We start from the raw sequence: 25724 nt of genomic DNA, 5'->3' as shown, positions 1-25724 counted from the left end.
GGTCTCCCAGAGGGATGGCTGGTAAGCAAAAGATTCCAGCTACTGCAGAGCCAATTTGCTAAAATGGGACTAAGTATCCTGCTCTTAGAAAATTCCATAACGTTAAAAAAAGTTTTAAAATTTAAAATCCCTAAATGAACAGCAACTTATTATGATTATAAGACCAATTGTTGTTGTTGTTGTTGTTATTATTATTATTATTATTATTACTATTATTATTATTATTATTTATTAGATTTCTATGCTGCCCCTCTCCGTAGACTCGGGGCGGCTCACAACAATAACAAAGACAATGTAAGAACAAATCTAATAATTTAAAAAACACTAAAAGCCCCATTATTAAAAGCAAGCATACACACAAACATGCCATGTATAAACTGTATAGGCCCGGGGGAGATGTTTCAGTTCCCCCATGCCTGACGGCAGAGATGGGTCTTAAGAATTTTATGAAAGGCAAGGAGGGTGGGGGCAGTTCTGATCTCCGGGGGGAGCTGGTTCCAGAGGGTCGGGGCCGCCACAGAGAAGGCTCTTCTCCTGGGTCCCGCCAAACAACATTGTTTAGTCGACGGGACCCGGAAAAGGCCAACTCTGTGGGACCTAACTGGTCGCTGAGATTCGTGCGGCAGAAGGCGGTCCCGGAGATATTCTGGTCCGATGCCATGAAGGGCTTTATAGGTCATAACCAACACTTTGAATTGTGACCGGAAATTGATCGGCAGACAACAGTATTGACAATCCAATTTGCTGTTCTAGTTTAAATATTCCGATGTGGAAAATAATATGATTTGCTTGTACTGGAAATGTTAGAGAAATAAATAATTTAGTCAAAGACTGTATTACTAATATTCTTCTCTTCCTTACTAGTATTTCTTTCTTCCCACTTATTAATATAGCCATGCTGCTTCTTTCTTTCAAATATATTGTTTTTGTTTCTTAATATGATTTGATAGCTTATTAGTAACTTGGACTATCATTAAGTGTTGTATCTTTTTATTCTTGATGAATGTATTTTATTCTCCTTATGTACACTGAGAGCATATACACCTAAGACAGATTCCTTGTGTATCCAATCACTTGTTTATCTCTAGGTGTTAACTTAGAGCAAGCTTTTGAACAGAATTGTATATGTGCACTTAAAAATTACTTCATGCTCTGAACTTCCTGCAACATTTGAACTATCTTGAGCTGTGAGGCGCGTTGCACAAGCAATTAATATGGACAGTTTGGGGCTGCTGTCTCTCCAGAGTCTTGGATTCCCTGTAAAATTTGAAATATACATTAATAGAACTTGCTCATTTAATTTCATAATTATTTCATGCTGGTATGCTGTGTAGACATGACAGAGCTGGTTCTTGATTTAGAGGCAATTTGTTCAGGTCACCAAGGGCAGCATTCTTTGCATACTTAAACTTGTAACTTTGGGTCATTCTCTCCCCCTTTCCCCAAAATGAGAATGTGGTTGATTTAAATGCTTGTTCTTTTTGCTTTTGGAAAGCATACCTGGATAATGTTTCAAAGACCAACTGCTATCCCTGCTCTGCTTATTTGTGATCACCTGGGGAATAATAGAGACCTGAATGTTGCGTGCCTGCTTCTTCTCTGCAGAAAGATCTGAGGGATTGAAGAATAAAGTAAGGAAATATAAAGATCTGTTCCTATTGCTTGGAAGAATTTCAACACCGAAGTATTAACTGTATCTGCTGACAATGAAGGATAATTTTTAGCTTGTTCTGGTAAAAGAGGAGCACAAGGCTTTTACAGAGCACCAATGTCCATTGTTCTAAAGGAGATGGTATTTTTTCTTCAACAATTTTGTAGATAGGGAACTTGAAGAAAGTAATTTAGTGAATTATTTGACCACTGGGCATGTAGGAACTCCAAAAAACGGGCACATGCGTTCCCATGATAAATCTTCAGGATAATAAGGAATTATTTGAAGCTCTGTTCCAATTTATAAGAAGATTTCTCCAGCCATTTGAAAGATAACATTTTCTTTTTGCCTGTTAACCTCGTGTCCTTTTCACAATTTCCGTCTGGTATATTCTGCGTTCCTTCTAAGACCGATCCTCCAGCTTCATGAAGCTGGGCAGGCAGCCATAAGGTGAGTAATTTTTCTTGGATTAAGGGATACATTTGCTCTTGGGTGGTTTCTTGAGGATTATAGTCAAAAGTAGATGGAGCCAAAATAAAACAGGCAGGGCCCAAAGGGCTGGAGTGAACAAAAGAGCCAGCTGTTGATTATCAATTAATACATGCAATAATAGAATAAATAGTCTGCTTCTAGCATTGACCTTCCAGAAGTAGAAGCGAAAACTTTAACAAAACAGCATTGCTTTATATGCAAACTTGTACCAATGTCACTCTTTTTAGAAAAAAATCCTATGTTCTTTAATAATAGTACTATTAATAATGCAATTATTTATGACTAAAGGATCCGAACACTATCTATTTAAAATGAAATAAAGCGGTCCAATATTCTTATCAACAAGGGCATTTGAAAAAAAAAGATTTGAAAATAAACTAATCAAATGTTCAGTGTTTCTTATCCAGAGGTTTAATGATATTGTCTTCAATATTTTTTCATAGAAACATAGAAGTCTGACGGCAGAAAAAGACCTCATGGTCCATCTAGTCTGCCCTTATACTATTTTCTGTATTTTATCTTAGGATGGATATATGTTTATCCCAGGCATGTTTAAATTCAGTTACTGTGGATTTATCTACCACATCTGCTGGAAGTTTGTTCCAAGGATCTACTACTCTTTCAGTAAAATAATATTTTCTCATGTTGCTTTTGATCTTTCCCCCAACTAACTTCAGATTGTGTCCCCTTGTTCTTGTGTTCACTTTCCTATTAAAAACACTTCCCTCCTGAACCTTATTTAACCCTTTAACATATTTAAATGTTTCGATCATGTCCCCCCTTTTCCTTCTGTCCTCCAGACTATACAGATTGAGTTCATTAAGTCTTTCCTGATACGTTTTATGCTTAAGACCTTCCACCATTCTTGTAGCCCGTCTTTGGACCCATTCAATTTTGTCAATGTCTTTTTGTAGGTGAGGTCTCCAGAACTGAACACAGTATTCCAAATGTGGTCTCACCAGCACTCTATATAGCGGGATCATAATCTCCCTCTTCCTGCTTGTTATACCTCTAGCTATGCAGCCAAGCATCCTACTTGCTTTCCCTACCGCCTGACTGCACTGTTCACCCATTTTGAGACTGTCAGAAATCACTACCCCTAAATCCTTGTCTCCTGAAGTTTTTGCTAACACAGAACTGCCAATACAATACTCAGATTGAGGATTCCTTAGGCCTCATGTTTTATGTCCTGAATAATAATAATAATAATAATGTAATTATTTATGACTAAAGGATCCAAACACTATATATTTAAAATGAAATAAAGCGGTCCAATATTCTTATCAACAAGGGCATTTGAAAAAAAAGATTTGAAAATAAACCAATCAAATGTTCAGTGTTTCTTATCCAGAGGTTTAATGATATTGTCTTCAATATTTTTTCATTTGTCAACCTTTTTTTTCTAACGTCAGCCTTCAATCTTTTCTGACTAATAAAACTGCTTTCAAGCAGGTTGCCCTTAACACTTGATGTAGTGATTTGCTGCCAAAACTCAATATGAAATTAAATTATGGTAATTTGGGTGAGGGCTGCAAGGAAGTGAACCAATACCTTGGGAGATGCCTCGGGCAAACAGATTGCCCATACATATTTATCTCTGCGGTTGTGCCCAGCATAAGTAATAGATTCTTCAGGCCCTGGCACCATACTCTTCAGGACAACACATAAAATACTATCTGTGTAAGGAGGATTTCATATTAAAGTTTTAATAATTCTTAAGGCATATGGGTAGCTGCTTTTTTTTTCTTTTTGCAGATGTTTGCTTTTAGTTATTTATTTGGGCTTTATATCATTACTTCAGATCAGTGGTCCCCAAACTACGGCCCGTGGGCCGCATGCGGCCTGCTGAGGCCATTTATCCGGCCTGCCGGTGATTGACAGGAGCACAGGGAAAAGAGAGCAAGAAAGAAAGAAAAGGGAAAGAGAGGGAGAAAAAGAGAAGTGGAGAGGAATGAAGGAGGAAAGGAAGGAAGGAAGGAAGGAGAAATGGAGGGACAGAGGAAGGAAGGACTGTTTTTTTGGGGGGGTGTATTTTTTTTATTTTTCTCTTAACATACATTCAAACAATACAGTGTACCATCTAATTTTCCATGAATAAAATGCGGTATTTTGTTAGTAACTAATATCAATCATCAAAAAAGTTGCAAAAGTTTTTTTTCTAATTTTGTCATCCAGTTACATTCATTTTTAAAATTAAATTCCCTCCTTAATGTTCCTTCAAAAAGTACACCAATTATTTTTCTAACTTATTAACCATTATGCCAAAGTGCTTGCATCTTTCTTTATACATTTTTCTATAAGCCAAGAAAACCTTGTATAGCCAAGCAGATGTTAACAAAAGAAAATTAAAAACAAAACATAAACATATATGAATTTCAGACGTCTTCCCCCCCTCTAAATAGTACATTCCCATTTTGTTTTTCACTTTAAGATAAGGTATGTGCATAGGGATTTGTTCATAGATTTTTTTTTTATAGTCCGGCCCTCCAACAGCCCGAGGGACAGTGAACTGTCCCCCTGTGTAAAAAGTTTGGGGACCCCTGCTTCAGATAAAGCAGATTTCTATGTTACTTTCCTGTGAAATGGGTAGGAAATTAAGCTTTAAAACAATCTTGTCCTACTTTTCTCAGAAAATAAAGATTTGGGTGATTTCTTTGTAGCAGATTAAATCTACACTGAAAATCTTGAATTCTTTGTTATACCACTCTGAGAAACAAAGGGAAAATACCTTTTGGCGATGCCTCTGCAACATACTGAAAGTACATCTCAAGCATTCATAATTTTCTAATCAGTAAGATGAAGTTGGTGGTCGGGAGCAGTTAATGAGGAAAATAAAGTACATTTTGAACAAGAGGAATATATTATCTCATGCACAAAACAAATACCCTTCTAATTGTGAACGGGAAGTATTTAGGCCTTGTCATTTCCTCTCTCAGCTACTTGTATCTGAGCTTCAGCACAGTCATACTCTTCTGCCTGATTGGGAACCCTTGTTCCAATCCCCTCACGTTTATCGATCTGTTTCTCAATTGTAGTATCTTAAGATACGTTGCAATTTGGAGATAATTATTTATCAAAATAAATGTTAAATAGATAATATCCAATGGCATTTTTTCAGTATAGATCAGTCCATCTTACAATAAAGTTCTATACATCAACAAATATGGCCATGTTATACCAACAGTCTGCATTGGTTGCCGATCAGTTTCCGATCACAATTCAAAGTGTTGGTTATGACCTATAAAACCCTTCATGGCACCGGACCAGATTATCTCAGGGACTGCCTTCTGCTGCATGAATCCCAGCGACCAGTTAGGTCCCACAGAGTGGGTCTTCTCCGGGTCCTGTCAACTAAACAATGCCGCTTGGCAGGACCCAGGGGAAGAGCCTTCTCTGTGGCGGCCCCAGCCCTCTGGAACCAACTCCCCCCAGAGATTAGAATTGCCCCCACCCTCCTTGCCTTTCGTAAGCTACTTAAAACCCACCTCTGCCGCCAGGCATGGGGGAATTGAGATACCCTTTCCCCCTAGGCCTTTACAATTTTATGCATGGTATGTCTGTATGTATGTTTGGTTTTTTATTATAATGGGTTTTAATTGTTTTTAGTATTGGATTAATGTTATACACTGTCTTATTATTGCTGTTAGCCGTCCCGAGTCTCCGGAGAGGGGCGGCATACAAATCCAATAAAAAAAATAATAAAAAAAAATGTTTTGTAGATAATTGTTATACCATTCATTGTTATAATCTGAATATGTGTCTTCCTCTATGACTTTCTTTCGCTGTAACATTTATTTGGAGAGGCTTTACAAGGCTTTAAGGCTTTACAATTAAGAAAAATAATCTGAAGCCAATGACATGTATGGTAATTTGGCATGACCAGAGTCATGCCAAAATAATGAAACATGCTGTCTTAGGGCTAGCTGCAGCCTTTCATGCTTGAGTTGTGAAGATACACAGAAGTACATAAGGGACAGAATTTGTGTTATCATGTGGCTCATTTTCCTCATTTTCCTCATGAATTCTTTTATCTGAAGCATGCATCCAAGCACACCTTAAAGTTCAGTTTTTATTCAGGCTCTGGTCTTAAATGAATAAGTTGTTCATTTAATAAACAATTGAATAAAGTTGTTTATCTATTTTGTCTGTTGATAGTATTGCCAAGCCTACCTTACATGTCTCTTATAAACTTCACTATTATCTGACTCAGGTTCAACAACTCATTATAAATTGACCAGGAGCTGATAAAATAAGGTCTTAGATTCATAATAAATTCAATTCACACATGAAGTTTAGATTTAAATTAGTTAGCCTAATTATATGGTTATGAACCTGACATCAGCATTTCTGCATATCTTACTTGGGTTGTGAACACAAGGATAAGGTTTTTTTAGGTGCCCCTGATGTAGCCTCTTCCTGCTACAGTGATGGCAAACCTATGGCACGGGTGTCACAAGTGGCACACGTAGCCATATCTGCTGGCACATGAGCTGTTGCCCTAAGCAGTGCTCCCTCTAATTTTTTTTTGGAGTGGGCGGAAAAGTATAGTGTCTGAGCGGCAGTCCCTTCGGGACTGGGCGGCACAGAAATAATAAATAAATAAACAAATAAATAAATAAAAAACCCACCCTGTTTTGCCTCAGAGAATTTCAAAATAAAATATTGTACTGTGTGTCTATAACAGTGAGCTCATAATAGGGCAACTCTATCAATATCAAAATGCCACTTAAATAGTTGAGGTAGTTTCAAACTAGATTTTGATTTTCTTTCTCTCTTCCTTACTCCCATTCTTTTTCTTTCTCTTTTCCTTCCTCTCTTTTTTCTATCTGTTTCTCTCTCTTCCTCTCTTCCCCTCTCTCTCTCTCCTTCTCTCTCACTCTTTCCCTCTCGGCTTCTGGGCAGGTTTGGAAAACTCTGAGTTGATGATGATTTTTAAGTGAGCGATTGCTCACTGCTCAGCTTAGAGGGAACTATGGCCCTAGGTCAGCTCCAACATGCATGTGTGTGCCGGCCAGGTGATTTTTGGCTCACATAGAGGCTCTGGAGGGCATATTTGGCTTCCAGAGAGCCTCCAGTTCAATGGGAGATAGTGTTTACTCTCCCCCAATTCCAAGGAAGCCTTGGAGCCTGGGGAGGGCGAAACACAAGCCTACTGTGCCCACCAGAAGTTGGGAAACAGTCTGTTTCCGTCCTTCAGAGGGCCTCCGGAAGATGGGGAAAACTGTTTTCGACCTTCCCAGACATTGGGTTATGGGTGTGGGCACTTGGGCGTGCACGATAGTGCACACCCATGCTCTTATGGTACCCGAGGAAAAAAAGGTTCGCCATCACTGTCCTGCCATATTTCTTGACTAGTATTCTTTGAAAGATGGTCTTCAGGGAATACAAGAGGTTGCTACTGTTCCTTAAGCTATTGGTAGAACCTGATAATAATCAAGCTTCAGGCAGCTGGGTTCTAAATCCAGGCAGGAATGTTGGAGTTCCAATTTATATGGTCACATGGACAGAAATAAATGCATTAGAAGAATAGGAAGATGTTGGGAAAAGGCGAAAGGAGCACCCAGACCTTCGGAAACAGTTGCAAAGTCAAAGCCACTAGACTTATTTCTCTGTCTGTTTCTTTTCATTCAACCAATTCATTAAATGTTTATGACTGCCCTTTCAATATCTTTCAATTCAATATCTTGAATTGTATCCTAAAGTTGATTGGCAGCCTGTGCAGCTCAAAAAGCTATGGTGTTTCAAGGGATCTGTACTGTAAAAACTCATGGTTTTGCATTCTAGATCGCTTCAGTGTAGGATACTATTCTTCATCCAGGAAATAAAATCACACTATGTGGCAGGTTGTTGGGTAAGAGAATTTTCTAAAATTCAGTATGAGGTTGGCTGTTCTGGATTGAGATAAGTTAGATAATAAGTTAGATAATCAGAACTGCAGAAAAAACAATCGTTGCCAACCTGCCTTCCATTGAGGACCTGTATACTGCATGAGTCAAAAAGAGGGCAGGGAAAATATTTACTGACCCCTCACATCCTGGACACAAATTGTTTCAACTCCTACCCTCAAAACGTCGCTACAGATCACTGCACACCAAGACAACTAGACACAAGAACAGTTTTTTCCTTAACACCATCACTCTACTAAACAAATAATTCCCTCAACACTGTCAGACTTTCTACTAAATCTGCACTTCTATTCTACTAGTTTTTCTCATCATTCCTATCACCCATTTCCTCCCATGTTGACTGTATGACTGTAACTTGTTGCTTATATCCTAAGATTTTTATTAATATTGCTTCTTCATTGCTTATTTGAACCCTATGACAATCATTAAGTGTTGTACCACATGATTCTTGACAAATGTATATTTTATTTTATGTACGCTGAGAGCATATGCACCAAGACAAATTCCTTGTGTGTCCAATCACACTTGGCCAATAAAATATCTATCTTATCTATCTATCTATCTATCTATCTATCTATCTATCTATCTATCTATCTATCTATCTATCTATCATCTATCTACCTACCTACCTACCTACCTACCTACCTACCTACCTATCTATCTAGTAGGGAAAGAAATTTAATACTGTCCCACCCCACCTATTCACCATTCTACCTTCCTTTAGCATCTAAAATAGCAAAACCGTCTTCACTTTAAATAAATCCCCACAAAACATAACCTCCCCCACTCCCCCCCAATTACCTTCCAGTGATGATCGGTTTTAGGATTGGCTTCCAAGTAAAATTAAAATAAGAGCTATTCATTCTATATTTTCTGATTTCGAGGTGTTCAAGTGTTCACTTGAACCCCCTGAGGGTTGTGAGAGTACAGTGATCCCTCGATTTTCCGGGGGTTGTATTCCCAGACTGCCTGCGAAAGTCGAATTTCCGCGAAGTAGAGATGCGGAAGTAAAAACACCATTTTTGGCTATGGACAGCTAAAAACTACCCCCGTGCACCCTTTTCCAAGACCGCGCAAGGAGCCGGGCTTGAAGTTGGGGGCGGGGAGCGACGAAAGTGTGGAGGCCGGCAAAGATTGTTTTGAATGTCGGCTGCCCCCATTCACCCCAGCCCCTTCCGCCCCCTCACCGCTACCCCCCCGCCCGCCCCTCTCACCAGCTTTCTTGGGGCACGGGTCCTCCTGCAGCAGCGCTGGTGGCTACGGCTTCTCGTCGTCCTCATTCGGCCGGTAGCCGCTCTGAGCGCTTTGAGAATGCCCGCCCCACCCCTCTCGCAGTCCCTTAGCTGAGAGCGCTTTCGTCCCAGCTGTCAGCGAGGGGGCTGCAGGAGAGGCGGGGCAGGCTTTCTCACAGAGAGAGAGCAACAGACAGAGCGAGATAGAAAGAGAGGGAGAGAGAGAGGGAGAAAGAGAGAGAGAGAGCAAGAGGGGGGAGAGTGGAAAGTAGAGAGAGAGAGAGAAATGATAGAAAAAATGGGAGGAAAAAAAGAGAAATGAGAAAATGATTGAAGCAGAGAATGACAGGAAAGAGAAAGAAAGAGAGAGAGAAGTGACTCTTAGTGATGATGTATGGCATCATCGGGTGGGAAAAACCGTACTATAGAAAAAAAACCACGGAATATTTTTTAATTAATATTTTTTGAAAAACCGTGGTATAGCCGTTTCGCGAAGTTTGAACCCGTGAAAATCGAGGGATCACTGTACCATGTTAAAATCTGAAAAAGAAGTCTCATCAGACTCAAAGGGCTATTTGTTTCTGATTCCCAAAGCAGCACCACACCTGATTGTGAGGAATGCAAGTCAAAAGGTTTTTACATTTATCTAGGCTGACTTAACATTATGTTTCCTGAGGCAAAAGACTACATGGTACTCTTTTCAAATCCCATTTATCAGAGGCAAATATCCTCCACATTATTTGAGTTAAGAGAGTAGCTCAGGGGAAAAAGAAGGCTGCAAAACATACTTTGCTCTGTCCTCCAACATTAGCCTCTTCCTGCTTTTTAACATCTCCTGCCTCCGGCAGCTGCCCCATTCTGCCTAATTGTAGGACTGGCCCTGATATTTATAGCTTTATAATACTGGTTACAGTGCGTGAATTACATGTACCATGAACCAAAAATAATTTATGTTGTTTGAAATAAAATCTTCACATGACGACAATTTAATTTTTATGTTCTGGGCTTAGAATTGCAACTCTTTAATATGAACAAAACTTATCTCATTAATCATCATTATGGAGCTAGTCCTTTTTCATTAGAACATATTTCCATGTTTTTATCTGCATTTTCAATATCAGGTCTTTGATCTGTGCTGATGCTTAATTTCTAAAATAGCATGGATTCCCTATTCCTTTCTTAGAAAGAAATTCTGTCTCTATTTTAATATGTTGGTAATGACCTTTAAAGTCCTACATGGCATTGGGCCAGAATACATGCGGAACTGCCTTCTACCGCACGAATCCCAGTGGCCGATAAGGTCCCACAGAGTTGGCCTTCTCCGGGTCTCGTCGACCAAACAATGTCCTTTGGCGGGCCCCAGGGGAAGAGCCTTCTCTGTGGTGGCCCCAGCCCTCTGGAATCAACTCCCCCAGAGATTAGAACGGCCCTCACCTTCCTTGTCTTTCGCAAATTACTCAAGACCCACCTTTGTCACAGGCATGGGGGAGTTAGGATATTCCTTCCCCTAGGCCATTACAAGTTATGTATGGTATGTTTGTGTGTATGTTTGGTTTTTATAATAAGGGTTTTTAGTTGTTTTATTACATTGGATTGTTACAGGTTGTTTTTTATCATTGTTGTTAGCCGCCCTGAGTCTGTGGAGAGGGGCAGCATACAAATCCAATAAATAAAATAAAATAAATGATGGTTTATGGTGCAAAGAATATGAACATCTTGGTAGTCCCTGGGAACATCTGGAATAGCTCAACTAGAAATGTATTAGGACTATTTTAAGATAGTAAGAAATGAGTAAAATGGGATAGCTTCATACAATTTATAAAAAAAAGAGAGTGGTGAAAATACGATCTGTTGGTGATATTTTTGGTTCTTCTGATTTTTGAGCTATTAAAGTTGGAAAGTACTTTGTATGATAATGTAATTACAATGAATTGTGTGCAAAGATGTATTAACAGCTGAATTGATTCAATGGAACTTCCTGCTCTCTCAGTTTTGTGGAACATTAGCTGCTGATGAAGCCCTAGCAACAATTCAAGCATTCAAGTGCTCAAAACCAGTTCAAGTTTCCAAACCATCTTCCCACATAAATGACACTGCGGTAGTCAGATCTGATTTAACACTAACATTCGTAACCATGATTATGATTGCTTTTCTGAGACAAGATCACAGTTATGAAGAAACTAAAAAAAACCCCCTTCTGTGTCTGAAGGCAAGAAGGCAAGGAAGCTCTGTAAAACAACTTCATTTTTCATTATATCAAAAATACTTTTCATGACAAAGCTGGATTAAAGTGACAAATTGTGCTCATTATAATGATTAAACAGCAAAGGCAGATGTGCCACTGCTGGGTTTTTGCCATGATCCTGAGAGTCCATTTACTTGTTGCCAAGGAACTGAATGCACACAGCATGGTTCTTTTTTATCATTTTAAAAGCCACAGCTGAGTGATTCTCAATAGAGATTTTAGTTGACAAATTAAAAAGAAATATGTAAAACAGCAGAGAACGCGAATCTGACTTTAAAAAAAAATCTTTTACAAATCCCAAACATTGAGTTTGGGATGGGATGGATTAGTTTCATTTTATTGTGCTATTATATTTGCTTAACTACCTAACTGACCCCTTATATATGGATTAAACTACGGTTGTTTTCTAGGCATCCAATTTGAAGTCTGCTACATGTAACCAAGTACAAAGGGAAACAAGAAAATGGGATAAAACCTTTTTTTAACAGATTGTCTAACAACATTGTTTAAGTCAGTGTTTCCCAACCTTGGCAACTTGAAGATATTTGGACTTCAACTCCCAGAATTCCCCAGCCAGCGAATGCTGGCTGGGGAATTCTGGGAGTTGAAGTCCAGATATCTTCAAGTTGCCAAGGTTGGGAAACAATGGTTTAGGTTACAGCTAATGATTCCATTATCATTAATGAGGACCAATGTATCCTCAATTTCTTTCTTTTGATGAAGCCAGGCAGTCAAGAGCCAACTGGTTGTTTTCAAAGAGGAATCATCTTAAGAGTTACAAATTTTGCTTTCAACACCTGAAATATTTCTCCAACAAAAGATTTAAAAGAGAGACTTGATTATAGTGATTAATGTTCCTGCAGCTTTTAAAGTGTCTTTGAAGCAATTTATTTTCATATTTTTTAAAGGAAATAGTAGATTAAAGGATGAAAAAAGTGATAATGTGGCATTCCAATTAACAATTAGGAGTTTTTAATGAATGGCCATATTTAATGAGCAATCCTGAAAATACAGACTCTTGCAGCTACACAAATCATCTGTAGCAGTAGTCCCTTAATTTAATATATATCCCTCTTTATCTTAGCTGCCCCGAGTCCTCTGGGAGTTGGGCGTCATATAAGTCCAAATAATAAACAAACAAACAGACAACCAACCAACCAACCAACCAACCAACCAACCAACCAACCAACCAACCAACCAACCAACCAACCAACCTTATCTACGATCAAAAATAGTGGCACAGCAATTACTGAATCGTATAATATAATCCACCCATCCATATACTGTATTTATAAGTTTGAAATATCTAAAATGGGAGGTCATATGAGGAAGCAGAATAGAAGATAGTCACCATGCTTGAAATATTACTTTAATATATATTTTGACGTTCGTGGGATGATCTGCTTTCAAAGGAGAAATGGTAATTTAAGGTGTGTATGGATATGCATGAAGCACATGATGACTACATTTTAAAAAACTGCTTCTTCAAGAAATTGCTGACACCTCTAGATGTATGGAATTGTTTTTGACATAATTTCAAAGGGGCCCAGTATTGCCATAATTAATGTGTATTGATGACATATAAAAAATATGATTAGGAAATGTCCACCTTAAAGTGGATGGGCACGAATAATTGATAGCTCTTGTTGATTTTACCCCATTTGGTAATTTTCAAGGTTTATCTAACCTCTAAATTTGTCACTCTTCTGCGGAGGAAAAAACTGAAGAAATCAAAAATTTAGTTCAGCCTAATCTTGGGGGGGGGGGGGGGTGTCTTGAAAAAGGGAAGAGATGGTTTGCATTCTTTGAGTATTTTTTTTTAACATTTAAAGAGCCACTGCAGCTGGATATGATCAAATGGGGCACAAGACTTTGGCACCAAAATGAGCACTGGATTTGGATTGAAGACCATTTAACACCGACAGACAAGTTGGACATATTTTATATCCTGAGATAATTCAATATAGGGGACAGAAGGTTCCCCCTCTCCCGTTTTTACAATTATTAAATGCTCAATAGCTTTATACCTGCTTGAAGTATGTCAGTTCCTGTCTGTAAGGCATGAAGTTTTACAAATACAAAATGGAAAAAGAACGAATTGGAAGAAAATAAAGTAACGATTTTAAGCAGAAAATTTTTTGGTTGATAGTTGTTTCTCATTTGATTTTGCTACATAAGGTCTTCAGGCAAAAAGGTAGAAAACCTTTGGCAGGCCCTGTCTTTGGATCATGGATTTAGAAACTGCAATTCAGGCCATAAATTCCTACTTCTGCTCAGTGGAAAAATACCAATTAAAGCATCTCTGACAAATTACCTAGACTCTACTTGAACACATCTAATGAAAAGCAGCTCAATCAATTGCTGGACTATTAGTTTCACTGTTGAGCTGCTCTTATTGTTGGGGTCCCCCCCCCCATTTCAGATATGGGAATCTGCCTTCCCATAGCTTGAATTCACTTGTCCTGCACTCTGGAATGATGACAGGTATGTCAAGACTTTTTTCTGTGTGGCACTGCTTCAGGTATTTCAAGAATGCTTTCATATCCCTTTCAATCTTCTCTCATGGTGAACCATTCCCAGTTCCTTCAATCTCTCTTTACAGGATTAGTTTCTAATCCCTTGATAATACTTGTTGCTCTTTTCTGAGCCTGTTGAGGTGTCACTGATCTTTCTTAAAATGTGCCCAGGTCAAGGTCTGTTTGATCAAACTCCAAGTAAAGAAGAAAGTATATTTCCCATGATGTATGGAATCATATTGCTAACTAGCTGTGGTGGTGCAGTGGTTAGAATACAGTATTGCAGGCGAATTATGCTGAATGCTAGCTGTTCGATTCTCAAGGTTTACTCAGCCTTCCATCCTTCCGAGGCCAGTAAAATGAGGACCAGATAGTTGGGGGCAATATGCTGACTCTATAAAACTATTAAAAGACAGCTTTAAAGCACTATGAAGCAACATATAAGTCTAAGTGCTATTGCTAAGTGCTATTATACTCAGTCTGCAACAACTACTCTTCCAATATCATTTTTACAAGTAATGTTTTCAAGCCAGATATCTCTCAACTTAAACTCCTGAATTTATCGTAGTTCTTTAATTTACCAAGTTTTGCTTTTGGTTGTGGAGGTTGCTGTTGTACAGCTAGATTACAATGATTACTGTGCTGGCAGGAAATTATGAGTATGGAGGAACTAAGGCAGTTTGTACTGATTCCATGGTACCTAAAGTGGTATCCATGGTATTTTTTAGAAACTCAGCAGCAAATAAATTCCGTTCAAACGTTCCCAGCACGAATGGTTTAAACATGAGGAAGAAAAAGACACAATTTTGTTTTGAATTTAATTTCTCTCTTCTATGGTATTAATTGTATTTTCCAACATTTTGTCATCTGCATCTTTAACAAATATTTTGTTTCTTCATCAAAGTCATTAAAAAAGGTTTATTTATTTATTTATTAGATTTATAGGCCGCCCTTCCCCTCGCAGCTTACAAGAATAATTGAGTTGAATTGAGGAAACCAGGATTGAATCATATAGCACAGTGATGGCGAACCTATGGCATGGGTGCCACAGGTGGCACATGAAGCCATATCTGTTGGCATGCAAGCTATTACCCTAGCTCAGCTCCAGCGTGCATGTGTGTGCCGGCCAGCTGATTTTTGGCTCACACAGAGGCTCTGGGAGGGCGTTTTCTACTTCTAGAGAGCCTCCGGGAGGATGGGAGAGAGCGTTTTTACCCTCCAAAGAAACTTTTGAGTCTGGGGAGGGCGAAACCCGAGCCTACTGGGCCCACCAGAAGTTGGGAAACAGGCTGTTTTCTGCCTCCAGAGGGCCTCTGGGGACGGAGGAAACTGTTTTTGCGCTCCCCAGTCATTGACTTATGGGTGTAGGCACTCAGGCTTGTGTGATAGCGCGCGCCCATGCTCTTTCAGCACCCGAGGAAAAAAAGTTCACCATCACTGATATAGCACATCTCTTAGGACTTCACTAGGAGTTATTGTTCTGTACCTGGAAAGCCATTGGTTTATCTGCTTCTCAAGTTGTGCACTCTTTGGTTAATGTAAGAAGCCAAGTTTTATTTCCTGTATCATGATAGATTTTTCTCCTTTGTAAAAATGAAGAACTGTGTTTGCATTGTTTCTGTAAAATAATTATTTCTTCTGTTTCCATTCTCCATTCTGCTCACTTTCCTTTAGTTCTCCTTCTAAGGCCTCCACATTCTGATAGATTAGAAACAGGAGACCATACAAACCAGTGGGGAAGGTTTCAAGATAGTAGAATCTAAAATTTGTATGCTTCTCTTTTTTCCTCTAGCCTCTTTTATATTTCACCTTTTTTTCTTTTTCCTTTTCTCTCCTCTGCAGAGATCTCCTTGCAACCTGTTAGCTTCTAACTATAAAGATTATTTCAGGTAGGTTGGGGTTTTAATTCCCCCCTCCCCAAAGGCTAGCTTCTAGAGATATAGTGCAATATCCAACATTGCATAATTCCCACAAGCAATGTGTTTTGCTGACATATAGCATGAATTTTATAATATTACATAATGGTTTATAGGATTATACTGCAGTGGAAAGACAGTGAGTTCTACAAAACAAAGTGAGCAAAACTTTTATTGCATATGCCTAATTTTGAAGGTTGGGGGATCTTTGATGTCTGGGAAAAAAAGGGAAAAGCTTTTCTGTTTATCTGCTTGTATTCTGAAAAACAGCCATGACCTTGCTATCTCTTTACTTTTGCAAGTTTTCAGTTGTGTTGAAAATTTTAAGTATACCTTCAGCTATTTTTAAATTATTTCAGCTAATAGAGCCAGTTTGGTGTGGTGGTTTAGGCTATGGATTCTAGTCAGTGAAGGGCTGCAAGTTTTTTTACTACCACATGGTAGGCGTGGCTTATTTTGTGGATGTGGCTTGCTGGCCCTGTGACCAGGTGGGAGTGGCTTGACGATCATGTGACAGGGGTGGCTTAAAGATCATGTGACTGGCTTAAGGTGGCCAACTTGACGTCACTAATGTCAAGGGTTAGGGTTAAGGTGCCTGGCCTCTCCTTGCCTCAAAGAGATACAATTTCCCTGTCTATTTACTATTACTGAACATCCAAAATACAGTGATCCCCCGATTATCGCGAGGGTTCCGTTCCAAGACCCCTCGTGATAATCGATTTTTCGGGATGTAGTGGTGCGGAAGTAAAAACACCATCTGCGCATGCGCGCCCCTTTTTCCATGGCCGCACATGCGCAGATGGTGGAGTTTGCGTGTGGGCGGCGAGGAAGACCCGGGGAAGACCCAGGGAAGGTTCCTTTGGCCGCCCAACAGCTGATCTTCTCTGCAGCGCGGCAGCAGCGAGGAGCCGAAGATGGGGTTTCCCCGTTGCCCAGGCAACGGGGAAACCCCATCTTCGGCTCCTCGCTGCTGCCGCGCTGCCGAGCAGATCAGCTGGTGGGCGGCCGAAGGAACCTTCCCTGGGTGCCGCCCGCCGCTCGAGAGCAAGAGGGGGAGAGATAGAGAAAGAGAGAGAAGGAAAGAAAGAGATGAGAGAGGGAGGAAGAGAGTGTGAGAGAGGAAGAAGCAAGATAGAGAAAGAGAGAGAGAAAGAAAGATGAGAAAGGAAGGGAGTGACGTCATCGGGTGGAAAAATCGCGATATAGCGTTTCACAATGACCGAGATCGCGAAACTCGGGGGATCACTGTATACTATTTAATTCTATGTATATATGCCATATGTGTACACACATATTACACACAGGCACACAAAAATATACATTATCTACTATATAAACTGTATATGTATGTGTACACACACATACACACATGCATAACTCTTCTAAAATTATACACATTCAACCTCATTTACCGTGATAGGAAAAACATATCCAGAGCCCAGAAGGGAAACAAGAAAAAAAAATTCTACTGGTTCTGTGTACCTGACCGTATCCATAGGAGCCAATTATTGGTTCTAATTCTGTTCTGGGCATAAAGCCATTTGCGTGACCTTGGGCCAGTCACTTTCTCTCTGCCTTAGGAAAGAGGCAATGGCTGACCACTTTTAGAATCATGCCAAAAAACCCCAACCCTTTAGGGATTCATCTGGACAGCCGTCAGTGGCCAACCCTGACTTAAAACGGCAAACATAAAGTCATAACATTTGAGAATATTCCTTTATCAATTCTAAAGCAGTGAGTGTTTTTAAAAAACTCTTTGTTTCTCTCCCTTTTATAATATGATTTTATATAATCCGCAGTCTGCATTGGTTGCCGATCAATTTCCGGTCACAAATCAAAGTGTTGGTTATGACCTATAAAGCCCTTCATGGCATTGGACCAGAATATCTCCGAGACCGCCTTCTGCCGCACGAATCCCAGCGACCGATTAGGTCCCACAGAGTGGGCCTTCTCCGGGTCCTGTCAACTAAACAATGTCGGTTGGCGGGCCCCAGGGGAAGAGCCTTCTCTGTGGCGGCCCCGACTCTCTGGAACCAGCTCCCCCCGGAGATTAGAACTGCCCCTACTCTCTTTGCCTTTCGTAAACTCCTCAAAACCCACCTTTGTCGTCAGGCATGGGGGAACTGAGATATCTCCCCGGGCCTATACAATTTATGTATGGTATGTTTGTATGTAGAAACATAGAAACATAGAAACATAGAAGACTGACGGCAGAAAAAGACCTCATGGTCCATCTAGTCTGCCCTTATACTATTTTCTGTATTTTATCTTACAATGGATATATGTTTATCCCAGGCATGTTTAAATTCAGTTACTGTGGATTTACCAACCACGTCTGCTGGAAGTTTGTTCCAAGGATCTACTACTCTTTCAGTGAAATAATATTTTCTCATGTTGTCTTTGATCTTTCCCCCAACTAACTTCAGATTGTGTCCCCTTGTTCTTGTGTTCACTTTCCAATTAAAAACACTTCCCTCCTGAACCTTATTTAACCCTTTAACATATTTAAATGTTTCGATCATGTCCCCCCTTTTCCTTCTGTCCTTAATAATAGTAATATAATGTATTGTATGTCTGCTTAATAATGGTTTTTGTTTTTTAAAAATATTTTTAAACTGTAAATTATTAGATTTGTCATGAACTGTTTTTATTGTGTTGTGAGCCGCCCCGAGTCTATGGAGGGGGGCGGCATACAAATCTAATAAATAATAATAATAATGATGATGATGATGATGATGATAATAATAATAATAATAATAATAATAATAATGTAGTTAATTCATTAAAGAAAAAAAATATTATTTTATTGTTTCTCATAAAACTACTCCCATGCCTCTTACAGGGCTTTTTCTACAATGGGTTAACTCATGATGCAGACATTAATTAACAGGTGGTTCAGGGTGTGGCAACTCATTGATGTTTATTAGGGTTCAGCAGTGCATCTTCCCAGTGCTCTGTTTCATTTGTGCCTACTACAAGTAGATGTCATAATCCCACTTTGTTTTTCGCCCTGCCTATCCAGCAGCGATACTGCTTTCTTCAGCATGGCATGGGCAGTTTAACTGTTGAATAAACCCTCCTGGTTTTGCTCCAGAGACACGGTACCAAAGTCTAGGATAGTTGCCTAATTTTTGAAGAGCATGCTGTCTCCTGTTGTACGGGAACCTGGAAGGATTCTCTTCAATTTAGCCGACGTAAATTCGACTAAGGCATCTGCGTGGAAACAAATAATGCTTCGTTTTAATGCAATGTGTGGCGTTTGGTATGTACATAAAAAGAACGTTATTTCATTTTTTGAAATGTATGAAACTGGGGGAATAGGATGTGGTTGGTTTTATGGGAAGTGGTTGGAGGAACCTCCCAGCATGAAAGAAGAGTGTAACAAAAACGTTAAAAAATGGGCAAAAAGAGAATTGGCTTGCTTTTTTAGCTGGAGAAAACGAGGGTACTTCATAGCCCATTTTAGAAGCAGAATTGATTAAAATTGTGATCTATCTTTCCCATAATGGGGTTCCTTTCTTGTTTCACCTATATGTGACCCTAGCTATTTAGAAGATTTAGACTAGATTCTCCTTGGGCTGACTACAAGCTGTAGATCTGGGGCTCCAATGGAGAAAGGAACACACACCAGAGAGCGATAAGAAAAAGCCATGACCAAGGGCAAGTAATGATGGTGAGAACTAATTTTGTTTCTCGTAGTTGCAGTGTGACAGTCAAGCTGCATAGAGGTAGGACTAGCCAGGATAAAGGGCTATTCCAAGATTTCTCACAAACTTTTTCTCAAACCTGTACAGTATCTTCTTCTGAAAGACTAAAGAATAATGGAAGGGAGTAGGAATGATGCTCTCTCTTACTGCTGCTTTTAAGCTATTGAAGAGGAGAGAATAGAGTTTTGAATGGACTGCATTGCTGCCCCAGAAGTCTCCCTGAAAATAAAAATCCAAATTACATACCTGTTATTGGAATATATCGCAGAGAGTTGTTTTTTGAGACTAATGTCTTTTAGTCAAAATGTGTCTGTCATGAAATTGAAGTAGGAAATGATGGTAGCCATTTTTTGAAGATTGGTAACATGAAAAATATGCATTTTTATCGAAGATTTATTTCAGCAGACAAAATATTCCGTCTCTTAACTCTGAAACAATGTTAATGTTTCTTCTGAACTTTTTTCAACTTAACTGGTTATTTAAAAGGATGATCCAGAGTCTGGAAATGCCTGTTTTCAAAATGTAGTGGGCGTGAGTTGACAAACCACTGTTGTGCCTTCAAGGACTATTGGCTAAAGTGTCAGTCAGATTCTCTGAATTTTCCTGAACTGGTATGCATCATTTGGAATATGCTTAGGCTGTAATATCTCATCTTAATGAGTCACCTCCTTTAGTCAGGCTGAATTTTAAGCAGGTCTGCTTTATTTACAGCTGATTCTTACTACAAAGGAAGACTAATGAAAACATAGATGAAATGCATGACTTAAAAAAAGGGGATTTTTTTGCACAAGAAATATTAGGACCAGTGTTCCCTCTAATTTTTTTTTGGGGTGGGTGGAAAAGTATAGTGTCTGAGTGGCAGTCCCTTCGGGACTGGGCGGCACAGAAATAATAACTAAATAAATAAATAAATAAATAAATAAAAACAAACAAACAAACAAACAAACAAACAAACAAACAACCCACCCTGTTTTGCCTCAGAGAATTTCAAAATAAAATACTGTACTGTGTCTATAACAGTGAGCTCATAATAGGGCAACTCTATCAATATCAAAATGCCACTTAAATAGTTGAGCTAGTTTCAAACTAGATTTTGATTTTCTTTCTCTCTTCCTTACTCCCATTCTTTTCCTTTCTCTGTTCCTTCCTCTCTTTTTTCTATCTGTTTCTCTCTCTTCCTCTCTTCCTCTCTCTCTCCTTCCCTCTCACTCTTTCCCTCTCGGCTTCTGGGCAGGTTTGGAAAACTCTGAGTTGATGATGATTTTTAAGTGAGCGATTGCTCACTGCTCAGCTTAGAGGGAACTATGATTAGGACCCTTGCTAAATAGGATCAAATTCTGTTTTTTGTTTATTATTGACTCACGTCAGTGACTTGTATTTCTCTATGCATCTGTTTAATTTTTGTAAACAATGGTACCTCTACTTAATTCATTCCGTGACCGGGTTCTTAAGTAGAAAAGTTTGTAAGAAGAAGCAATTTTTCCCATAGGAATCAAGTGATTTGATTTATTAGATTTGTATGCCGCCCCTCTCCGCAGACTTGGGGCGCAAATAATGTAAAAGCAAACCACAGGGAGGGTGGAGGCCCTGTTTCCTCCTAGGATAATTCCTAGAGAGGCTCCATGGAGGCTTCTCCCCACCTTTTCCGGCTCTGTTTCCTCCCAGGAGATTCCTAGGGAGGCCCCACAAGGCTTCTCCCTGCCTTTTCTGGTTACAGTTTTGGAGGCTCGGGTTCATAAGTGGAAAATGGTTCGTGAGAAGAGGCAAAAAAAATCTTGAACACCCAATTCATATCTAGAAAAGTTCGTAAGTATAGGTGTTCATAGGTAGAGGTACCACTGTATTTTATTCCGTAAGTTGAATTTTTCCATTTTCCTTTGTCACCTAAGTTATTAAAATAATTCAAATGTAAGGAAATCTGTGTAGATATCTTGAGCAGATCATAAATGTAATGCTGGTATAAGCATGCAGTAATTAAATAAAAGAATGCACTATTGTAAATTATGTCAGAGTGCACATGAAGAGAAGCTGATAGCAAAATGGTGTGCCCCACTTAATGTCTTTTAACTCTGCAGAACTATTTAAAACAAAATTTCAGTTATTTATTTCTAGTTTGCTTCAGTTGAAGAAAATGCTTCTCCTTTAGAATTACATCTATAATTAGTTGCATTTGGTAACTGCTAGATATTGCTTTTGATTGTGAATAGAATGCTGACGCCGTGTAATTTTTAGTATCTTCATTTCTGAATCATTAATAATATTTTCCAGCTGTATGATTGTCTAAACCAGCCTTTCCCAACATGGTACCCTTTAGAAGCATTGGGAACATTGTTGTAAATATTGAAAGTCATCTTGTGGTTAAGAGCAGAGATTTATTTATTTATTTATTAGATTTGTATGCCACCCCTCTCCGCAGACTCGGGGCGGCTCACAACAACAATTTTTTAAAAAGTATCACAAATCTAATATTAAAAAGTCTCTAGATGCGCATTATAAGGTTTGGTTGCCTCTAGTATGATTAGTACCAGTGAGTTATCTATTGTAATTATACTTGGAAGACTCTTATTTACAATTGGCTTTCAAGCGTCAGGGTTAAGCATGTATAAGAATTGCAAAGCATCTGCTATGCTTTATATCTTCTTTAACATTGCACATTCCTTATATTTAATTTGTAATAGAAATTTAAGTAGAGATTTATCCATTTTAATTTCTTCAGTGCCCAGATGTCAAGATAGTCATAGTGTCTCCTTTCTCCGTACTGAAGGAGCGGGTCCAGCAGTCACATGGGTTGCTCATGTCCAATCCGGTGGAACTGAGCCTAGTATTAAAAAAGCTTGCCGGATCCGCCCCTTCCCCAGAATTCGCTCAGTTCGCATATCCTGCGGTTGTATTGTGATAGCTCGTTCAACATTCTAACACCTTCCCTTCGATCTTTCCTTCAAAAAGTAGTAAGATTTATTGTCTTTATTTATTTACTTGCACTAATTGCGCCAGCCGTTTAAAAGAAAAAAAGACAAAAAGCGGCTCGGCTTTTTTCCTTGGGAGAAGTTGCGGTTTCGTTTTCCCCCGGCGGTTTTGCCGGTTACGATTCCTGCGGCCGCTTGTGGATTCTTCAAATCCTTTGGCCTGGAGGTCCTGGTGCAAGTATTTATCTATTGAATTATTGATTATTTATTGTATACAAATATTTAAGGGCTTAAGAAATACCTCCTGCGGAGTGAGACGCCTTCCAGTCTCCTGGACTTAGTCGATCGCTTTTCCTTTAAGAAATTCTACGGAGCGATTTTTTCGGCGCGAAGGCCTTCGCGCCCCTTTTTTAAATCTAGGCCTCTCGTGTTGGCCTCCTGCCAGCCGCGTAGGCCTCAGTCCACCGCGTGGATCCCGGAGCGGGCCTTGGGGGTCCCAGGCTAAATTCTCCACCGGCTAAGCCTCCAACCAGAGTGCCTTGGTTTACTTAATTATAAAGTTTAGGGAGGCTGGCCCCGCTGGATTTGGGGGCACGAACTCTGGGTTTGCCCAGATTGTCCTCAAGTTTCAGCAGCTTCGAGGCCTCGAAGCAGGATCCATTCCTCTTGGGAAGTCCTTGAAATTCTTCTCCTTATTATTCAGTTATTGGCTCAGCCTTGTCTTCTGTTAATTGTCAGACTATGGCTACTTTTCCCAAGAGAGGCACAACTAAAGGTCCCAGAGAGGCCAGGCCTACAGGCGATGAGATTACTAGTATCCCCCAGGCCTCTTCCTCCTCTTCTCCAGGGGCCCGCCCCTCGACCAAGGTCACCAGGGCCGAGAAGAGAAGGGACCTAGCCCTACAAAAAATCCATGACAAATCTGCAAAACGTTTGAAAGTGCAGGCCCAAGTAATCAGTAGTCAAGACCCACCAGAGGCCTCTAGTCTGCCTCCTTCTGGGGTCCCTGTGTTATCTCTGGATGAGCCAAACCTAGACAGACCCCAACCTAACCTATGGGGCATAGGTCCAGAGGAACCAGATATTATTGAAGATTCCCCCCAGCCAGGATCCTCCCAGGCCTTTAGGGATTCTTCTGCCATTTCTGCTGATATTTCCAGTTTACCTCCTGAGTTCCAATCTATTTTTGCTGTGTTGTCCAAAGCCATTGATGCCAAACTCTCCACCATCAATGAGCTTCCCTTACCTCTTCCTCCTTCTCGTCCCTCCCGCCCTTTGGGTTCCTCCCCAGCGGTCAGAGCTCCTATTCAGGATGATTCAGAATCCTCCCAGGATGAATATGAGGATGTAGAGGAGGATGAGGACCCTTTCCAGGGATTATCAGATGATGAGGAATCCCAAATAAAGGTCCCTCCTCCAATTACTATTTTTCCTTCTCAATTATTCAAATCTCTCCTCCTCAAAGCTAGAATTTCTACGGGATTAGCGGCCCAGGAGAAACAAGCCTCCACTTCCACTGATCCCCCGGAGGAGAATTTACCTTACTTCACAGAGGAACAGGAGGATAACGAGGTAATTCCTATGCCTAAATTGTTTAAAGACGCCTTACTCAAACAGTGGGATTTTCCAGCCTCTGGCCTTAATCCCTCCACCAAGGACAGAAAGTTGTATAAACTCTCCTCTTCCTATGAAGAGCTTCTATCCTTTCCCAAACCAGATGAACCTGTCAAGATTCTTCACTCGGCAGCGGCTGTGCCAGGCGAGGCGGAGGAAGTCCTCCGCCCAGAGGACAAGCGCATCGAGCAAATGCTCAAAAGAGGATTCACCGCTGATTCCTGGGCCATTAAAAGTTCTGCAGCGGCCTCCTTTTTCTCCAGAGCCATGCTGCTGTGGCTTCGCCAACTTCAACAGCACATTCCTCCCGATGACTTGAGAGGTCAACAAGACTTCAACAAGGTCTTTGCAGCTGCCCAGTACGTGGCTGATGCCACCTTGCAATCTACTAGATTTTCTGCTAAGTCTATTGCAGCTTCTACAACGGCAAGAAGACTCCTATGGATTCGCCCTTGGCAAGCGGGAGTTCGCCAAAAGTGGCAGTTATCCCAGGGCCCCTTAAAGCGCGACCTTCTCTTCGGTGATCTTCTGGATCCACTCCTCACGGAGACCACGGACAAGAAGAAGGTTTTGGGTCCAACCACGAAAAAGGCTACCAAAACGCAGTCCTTTCGTCGCCCAGGGCGCCAGCAAGATCAAGCGGCTTCCTATCAGAGATCTCCAGGTCAGTATTCCCCCCGCTTTCGTTCCCAAGGTAGGAACTCCAGGGGTAGAGGGTTTCGCTTCCAAAGGGGAGCTTCCTCTAACAGGGCTTCAAAAAAACCTAGATGGTAATCTTACCTCCATTCCCATAGGGGGTCGCCTAGCTCATTTCGCCTCTAATTGGCGTCTCACCTCCAAGGACCCTTGGGTCATTGACACAGTTCAAACAGGCCTTCTTTTAGAATTTATTTCTCCTCCCCCTAAACGTTTTATTTCCTGCCCTTCTCCCAGGTCATCCTCAGATTGTAACCGTATGGAGGAGGCCATTTCTCATCTATTGTCCATCAGAGCCATTCAACCGGTCCCTTCCGGTCAGAAGGGCCTAGGTTTTTACTCCATCCTATTTATGGTTCCAAAGTCCTCCGGAGGTTGGAGAGCCATTTTGGATTTAAAGAAACTAAACCTATTCATCAAATATAGGAAGTTTAAGATGCACTCCTTGTCTTCTATTTTGGCCGCCATTCACTCGGGAGATTTCATGGTCTCCTTAGACCTCACTGAGGCCTACCTTCACATTCCTATAGCCAAATGCCACAGAAAATTTTTACGTTTTTCCTTTCAAGGCAGGCATTTCCAGTATAGGGCGATGCCATTTGGCCTTTCCTCGGCCCCTCGGGTCTTTACAAAGCTCTTGGGGTCCCTGGCGGCCTATATCCGGGCGTCTCCCATCCACATTTTATGTTATCTTGATGATATTTTGATTCATGGGAACTCCCTAGAGAGAGTGAAAACAGACCTTTCTGTCACCATGTCAGTCCTCCAGGACCATGGATTTTCCATCAACTTTGATAAAAGTCACCTCCAACCTTCCACATCCATTTCTCACCTGGGATCCAT

At 40.3% G+C, this 25724-nt stretch overlaps 1 protein-coding gene across 2 annotated transcripts in view; it reads left to right on the top strand.

Annotated features, from left to right (window-relative positions):
- TIAM1 (TIAM Rac1 associated GEF 1) overlaps positions 1-25724 on the top strand; it is a 229923-nt gene that overhangs the window by 25922 nt on the left and 178277 nt on the right. Inside the window, exon 1 of one of the 2 annotated variants that reach the window (XM_070750313.1) lies at positions 15883-15931. The exons of the other annotated variant lie outside the window; for it this stretch is intronic. The gene's annotated coding sequence lies outside the window, so the exon portion shown is untranslated. Of the gene's footprint in view, positions 1-15882; positions 15932-25724 lie in introns of those variants that run through there. 2 annotated transcript variants of the gene reach the window in all.

This window comes from Erythrolamprus reginae, chromosome 4, assembly GCF_031021105.1.
Source record: "Erythrolamprus reginae isolate rEryReg1 chromosome 4, rEryReg1.hap1, whole genome shotgun sequence".
Taxonomy (NCBI): Eukaryota; Metazoa; Chordata; class Lepidosauria; order Squamata; family Dipsadidae; genus Erythrolamprus; species Erythrolamprus reginae.
The sequence above is the reverse complement of the archived record's forward strand: the minus strand, read 5'-3'. Positions and strand labels throughout refer to the sequence as shown.